Here is a 7,607-nt window from a genome sequence, read left to right on the forward strand (position 1 = left end):
CCCATGGGTGGAGAGGGAGCAATTAAGGATGCCAGGCCTGTCTGGACAATTTTCCTCCTCTGTTAGTCTCCTTAAAAGGATAATCAGTGAGCACTGCTCTATTTCTTTAGTCCACCTTCACTTTAAAACTCACTGCAGGGCTTCCCCGGTGGTGCAGTGGTTGAGAGTCCACCTGCCGATGCAGGGGACGCAGGTTCGTGCCCTGGTCCGGGAAGATCCCACATGCCGCGGAGCGGCTGGGCCCGTGAGCCACGGCCGCTGAGCCTGCACGTCCGGAGCCTGTGCTCTGCAACGGGAGAGGCCACAACAGTGAGAGGCCCGCGTACCGCAAAAAACAAACAACAAACAAAACTCTCGGGAAGCAATCACCAATGGTCTCTGCGTTGGTTCTTCTCTGAAAAACTCCCGCATGAGTTTTTCCTCCTCCTCTTCCTCCACTGCCCAGTACCAAGTTTGTTTTAGGCTCTTCTAACCACACTCACAATCATTAGGCGTTTTCTTCTACTGTTGTGTATTTTAAATAACAGTTTTGCTGTTAACTTCTAAATCTAGAACTCTGGTCCTTCTTTCTCTCCTGGTCATCAGACACACATCTGAACTGTTTGGCTCTGAGATCCCCAAAATGTTACTTGTGTGTACATTGTTGGTCAGAAGTGTCATGTGGCAAATGCAAGAACGGAAAGGGCTGCAGGATAAGGAAAGAAAACATAATGAGTGCCTACAAACAAGCTGTCAGGTCAAGTTATTTCTAAAAGAACAGGGATTTTAAACTTTTCTCTAAGGTGTTTACACACTCCCCAAATTCCTGTATAGGATAACTAAATTAAACTATCCTTGAGTATATGCCTGACTTTACCTCTTTCCTAACTGGGGCACCAAGAGTAGACTTGGGTCATAGAACTGTCACATCTGGGGCATTGTCTTTAAGGGAACTTATACTGAAAGTGGGCTTCTCTGTCCAACTGGCAAATTCTTTCGATTCTGTTAGCTTTAATTCCTCTGAAAGAGAATCTCATTGGCACAGCTAATCTTTGCATCCCAGGCCCTCCTTGGGAGGGAGTTCCTGCTTTTGCCTGGGAAGTCAGCAAAGGCTTCACAACGGCTGTGACATTTGAGATAGCCTTAAAGGATGATAGGTGCTGGGGGTAATTGTGTGTGTGTGGCAATTTCAGAATTTTGCAGCATTATTCTAAATCTAGAGCCTTCATTCAACTATTGTTTACTTTTTTCTTTTTCTAAATCATAAGAGTCACTTTTATTCTTAAAAAAACTCCACATCTGAAGGAACTAGAATGAGTCTCTCTCCCTCATTTTGGTAGGGACACTTAACAAAGTCTAGAATAATATTCTCCCATTCATTCATTCATTCATTCACTCAGTAGTCAGTGCCTGCTATAGGCTAGAGCATTTTTTACAGGTTATAAAATGCAGTTTACAGATTATTTTGTTTAAGCCTTATAACCACACTACCTCAGTAGTTATTGTTACAAAATACATTTAATTCAGAAAACTGAGGATCTAGGGAGTTAAGTAACTTATTCAAGATCAAATCATAAGTATAGTGGGGGAGGGGAGACTTGCATCCAGGTTGAATCTCCAAAAACTATGTACCTTCCACTGCACCACACTGGGATGACTCACAAAATGGTGTGTTAGATCTGATATAATTGAACTATGTATCAGTAACTTGCCATCAGTCACTACCAGCTAACATCTGACATATGTTAGCTGAACATTTTCCTAAACTGAGAGTTCAAATTATATAACCAAAATGAGTACTCTTCTAAAATAATTCTACAAGTCTGAAAAAGTTTTCTAAGCAGATTAAGAAATAAATTTGCTTATTTTTAAAACAAGTATATATATATATATATATATATATATATATTTTTTTTTTTTTTTTTTTTTTTTTTTTTTTTGCTGTATGCAGGCCTCTCACTGCTGTGGCCTCTCCCGCTGCGGAGCACAGACTCCAGACACGCAGGCTCAGCGGCCATAGCTCACGGGCCCAGCCGCTCCACGGCATGTGGGATCTTCCTGGACCAGGACACGAACCTGTGTCCCCTGCATCGGCAGGCGGACTCTCAACCACTGTGCCACCAGGGAAGCCCAAAATAAGTATATTTTTAATGAGTAATAGAAAAGTCTGTCTCTCTAGCATTTGTCCTTTTCTTCTGTCCTTAGAAGCATATAGATAATGTTTATTAATATATAATAATGCTGCCTTCCACACTATGAACTAGTCATTCCTGCTTATGTTTGCTTTTGGCCTACTCAGTCCATTTGATTGTAGGGCTAAGAAATCAGTTCAATCCTTGTGAGTAACTTTATTTTTGCATCCCCTTTCTCTTTTGGATTGGAAAAGTAACAGATGCTTATTGTATAAAAGGCAAATCATACAGATGTCTTAGGAAGAAAAAGCCCTGGCAATCCCACCCCCAGACGTAACAGCTATTAATAATGTGGTACAGAGTCTTTCAAATTTCCTCATTCATATACCAACACATACTATATTTACACATATTTTTCCATAAGTGAGATCTGCCATACATACTGTTCGGCAATTATTGTTTGTTTTTTGACAAACAAACAGCTATCGTTCTTTGTCAGTATCTATAGATTGATCTCAGCTTTCAGATAGCTTTTGACAAAGGAAAACATCCGTTTCACAGAAACAGAATGAGTTTCAAATGTTTTGCCAATGCCTGCCTTAATCAAAACAAAGCCTGGGTGAGAAAGTGGGGCTAAGTGCTATATACTGAAAAAAATCAGCATAGCTTAATAGTTGTTCCTGTTACACAATATGTTGTTGTAACATTCAGCCTTAAAAAAAAATTAGGCCATTACATCCACTTTTCGACTTAGCAGCCAATGGACCAGAGGTGAAATGAGGAACGTTTTGGAAAATACCCTCTCATGGGGTTGCCTTCAGGTAGTGTATTGTAAGGCTCTGAGACATTTCAACAGCTTGCCACTAGCTAGAAACATACTTCCCAACACCTCAGCACTGATCTGTTAATGCCTCTCATTTAGTGAGAAACACAAGACAGATGAGTCAGTGTGCTGGGCAATTAACCCGTCAGGGGCTTTCTTCCTGAGCCTGGGATAACAGGCAGAAAAAGGAATGTAATCCTTAATGACTAACAAAGGGCACTGCTGGAGGGATGGGAACACACACGTACAAGGCATGTGATGGGCTCTCTTTTTCCATCTGGAACTACCTGCCAGTCATCTCCTGAACTTACACAGATTTTTGCCATAGATTGATCTTGCCTGGGAATGAGATAAGTTTTTTCCCAGCTGTCTTGGAAATGGGAACTGACATATGTGATAGACTACACTCACAGAAGGCTGTATGTCTAATATTCCAGGTCTTGGACTGTCCATAAAGAGCCAAAGAAGTAGCCTAACACCTGCCAGCATTTTATAGGACACAAAAGAGAATATATGTTCTCACGCTGAGCCATAAATATCAACATTGGTCCAGGGATTACCTGAAATTTAGCCTTCTGGAACCCAAGTCATAGGCGTCAGAAAACTGAATATGCTATGTTCTTTTTCATGTTTTTACATAGCTTTGAGGCTTGTCAGGGAATCCTGAGGCTGGACTTACAGGAAGCAAATGTTTTGTAATAATGCTTTACTAGTATTTTTCAAAACACTTTTTTTCCCCCTTCCCTCCATATTATTTCTTTATTCCCTGAGATATTTTGCTTTGATTCCTGGTTTGGGAATCTTCATTTTTCAAATGAAAAGTTTAATAGTGCAAAATATTTCGAAGCTAATTCTTCTTCCTTTCCCCTAAATCTTTGGTTTGCTGTCATTAAGACAAGATCTGACAAGCAGGCTGCTGGAAGTTTTCTACACTCTCTCAGTGTAAAACTGTGGGAGTAATAAAGTAAGTTTCGGAGGGATAAAAGGAGGACAATGGAAACTTCTTAAGCTGTCTGTGAAACTGTCTTAAGTTTTCAGCAATTATTCTCATTAATAATGTTTAGGTTAATAATTATTAGGGTGACTAAATGTCCCAGGTTGCCCAGGATAGTCCTGGTTTATGCCCGTGGGGCCAATATAATTATTAATAGCATCCCCTTTCTCTTTCGAAAGTGTTCTGGCTTGGACACTAAATTACATGATCATTGTTAATCATATAAGACAGTATTCTGCCAGCACAATGGAAGTAGGGTCATGTAACAACTGTACACTGAACAGTATATTAATTGTATATTAAACAATGGCAGTTTTCCGTCAAAATTGAAAGTGCACATATCCTTCATCCTAGAAATTTCCCTTCTTTGAATCTATTCTGTAGAAATTCTCATGTTATGAGCAGATTATATACATACAGATCATGCACACACACACACACACACATACACAAGAATGCTTAGTGAAAATTGGAAAAGATCTAAATGTTTATCAGTAGTCTAGTTAAACACAACAGAGTCCTATGTAATTATTATAAAATAAGGTGGTAGATCTATATGTGTTGATGAGATGATGAAATATTCATGACCTATTTTTAGTTTTTAAAGATTTATTATTTATTTATTTTAATTTTTGGCTGCATAGGGTCTCAGTTGCGGTACGTGGGATCTTCCGTTGCGGCACGCCGGATCTTTCATTGAGGAGCATGGGCTTCTCTCTGGTTGTGGTGCGCGGGCTTCAGAGCTCATGGGCTCTGTGGTTTGCGGCACACGGGCTCTCTTGTTGAGGTGCGCAGGCTTAGTTGCCCCGCGGCATGTGGGATCTCAGTTCCCTGACCAGGGATCGAACCCGCGTCCCCTGCATTGGAAGGCAGATTCTTTACCACTAGACCACCAGGGAAGTCCCTCACGACCTATTTTTAAATAAAAAAAGCAAGTTGTGGAAATATATATGTGGCAGTGCTTGCTATGGCTGGCTCTGAGTAGGTTCAGATGAGGTTCTCTCATAATCTCCTCCAGTTCCCACCGCCACCCCCCCAAACCAGGCCAAATCAACGTCAGCCTAAACACTAACTGCTTACTATGCAAATGAAGCTTCTCTCCTAGCCTTTCCATTTAACCAGATTGCGGCCCCCTCCCCTCAAACACACACAGACACATCCTCTCCAATATACTGTGTTGGCCAGAAAGTGCCTTTGCTTTTTAAGTAAAAATGGAAGACACATTTTTCATTTTCACCAAGTTTATTGAACAATGTATTCACCTTTTGTTCCCCTACCTTCTGCCATTTTTCAGGCAATTTCATAATTCCATCTTCCCAAAACTTTTAATCTTTTTGAGCAAAGAACTGTTCCAGGTGACTTTTACAGTCTTCCAGGGAATTGAAATTTTTTCCATTAAGGGAATTTTGTAAACGCCAAAATAAATGGGAATCCAAAGGTGCAATGTCTGGTGAATATGGCGGATGAATCAGAACTTCCCAGCCAAGCTGTTAACAGTTTTGCCTAGTCGTCAAAGAAACATGTGGTCTTGCATTATCCTGATGGAAAATTATGCATTTTCTTTGACTAATTCTGGAAGCTTTTCGTTGAGTGCTGCTTTCAGTTGGTCTAATTGGGAGCAGTACTTGTTGGAATTAATCGTTTCATTTTCCAAAAGGAGCTGGAATAGAAGACTCCCTTCCAGTCCCACTATATACACAACACCACATTCTTTGGAAGATGACTGGCCTTTGGTGTGGTTGGTCGTGGTTCATTTCGCTTGCCCCATGATCTCTTCTCTTCCACATTATTGTACAGTTTCCACTTTTCAACCCCCATTCACAATTTGTTTGAAAAACGGAACGTTTTTGTTACGTTTAGTAGAGAATTGCATGAGGAAATATAGTCAAGAAGGTTTTTTTCCCTTAACTTATGTGGAACCCAAACATCAAAGCGATGAACATAACCAAGCTGGTGCAAATTATTTTCAGTGCTTGAGTTGGATGTTTTGAGTATGTCGGCTATCTCCTGCATGGTATAATGTTGACTGTTCTCAATTAATGTCTCGATTTGATCGCTATCAACTTCAACTGGTCTACCCCACCGTGGAGCATCGTCCAGCAAGAGATCTCCATCATGAAACTTCACAAACCACTTTTGACATGTTCAATCAGTCACAGCACCTTCTCCATACACTGCACAAATCTTTTTTTACCTTTCAGTTGCGTTTTTACCTTTCTTGAAATAATAAAGCATAATATGCTGAAAATGTTGCTTTTTCCTTCCATCTTCAATATGAAAATGGCTACACAAAAATCCAACCATTTTGATGTCTTTTTTTAAATGCTCGCTGATATGACAGCTTTCACATCTAACAAAATTGTTTCAAATGAAGTTAAAGACAGCTAAGTGCTGCTAGAGCTATCTTACTGAATAAACCAAACTAACCTTTTGGCCAACCCAATAGAAATTCTGGAGAGGCCATAATCTGCAATACAATCTTCTTGTTCTAATATGTATATTGGAAAGAGATTTGCAAAGCTTTGGATGGTAATTACTTCTGGGGAGCAACTGTTATTCCCTTCTGTACTTTTATTTTAACTCATAAGCATATATTTTATGTTTATAATTTTAAAAATTAGTTTAGAAGGAATACATGAGTAGTTTGCCATATAAAATTGTATATTTTAGGTGCATCTAGGGCATCTGGAAACTCTTAGAGAAAATGAATAGGGAGCCAGACCTCTGGCATTTTTCCTGTAAATATACTTTGGAGTGGATGTGGCATATTCTATACTTATCTCCCAATTATCAGGCTAACTGAGGAAATAAAGTTGAAATGTAGCTTTTCGTTTCCAACTTTTTCATAATCATTTAAACTGGATCAGTTAAACAGATGCATTGGTTGCTTGCTCTGAATCTCTTTGGAAGTAGATTATGAAACAACTACTGGAAAAAGAGTTAAACAAGAAACAAAAGAAAAATAAGCTGATATAAAAATCTAGGGTTGGAACTGTGTCTTTCGCTGGAATTTCATGGAGCACACCGGGGTCTCAGGGAATCTGTATGGGACCAGCAAAGCGGCCGTGAGGGCGGTGCAAGCCGTGAACCGCATCTGCTTGTTGGACGTAGTCCTGCAGGGCGTGCGCAACATCGGGAAGACTGACCTGCGGCCCATCTGCATCTTCCTGCAGTCGCCCTCGCTGGACCGCCTGGAGCAGCGGAACACAGACACAGGGCAGAGCCTGGCCGTCGCCCGGGCCGACCTGAAACCTGAAGAGCAGCAAGGAGCCCGGCCTGTTTGACCTGATCATGGGCAACGACAGCCTGGACAAGGCCTACTGGGCCCTGAAGGAGGCGCTCTCCGAAGAAATGAAGAAAGTTCAAGGAACTGGCCCCTCCTGAGGAGGTCTGCCAGCTCTGTCCCCCCCCAACGCCTACCCCTCCGGGGCCTGGGGCCTGGCATCCAACCCCTGCGGGCCAGGGTGGCTCTGCTCGCCTCGGCTAGCGCCCTGGGGTGCGGGTGCTGCCCATCCCCCTTGCTACCCCGCTGCGGTTGTTGAAGGACCTTACCACCCCCCAACCCTCCACCCTTCTCCCCTCACCCTGTTCTCCTCACACCCCTTCCCCCCTCGACTCCCTCCCCGCCCCCAACCCAGCTTGCCTCGTATCCACGGGCTCCCCACTCCCAGCTCTGTCT

General features: G+C 41.9%; 1 pseudogene; it reads left to right on the top strand.

Annotated features, from left to right (window-relative positions):
• The window catches only part of LOC101332786 (guanylate kinase pseudogene), a 29,238-nt pseudogene extending 21,926 nt beyond the window's left edge, over positions 1-7,312 (top strand).
• Positions 7,313-7,607: the final 295 nt, after the last annotated feature.

The sequence above is a fragment of the Tursiops truncatus genome, chromosome 1, assembly GCF_011762595.2.
Source record: "Tursiops truncatus isolate mTurTru1 chromosome 1, mTurTru1.mat.Y, whole genome shotgun sequence".
Lineage (NCBI taxonomy): Eukaryota > Metazoa > Chordata > Mammalia > Artiodactyla > Delphinidae > Tursiops > Tursiops truncatus.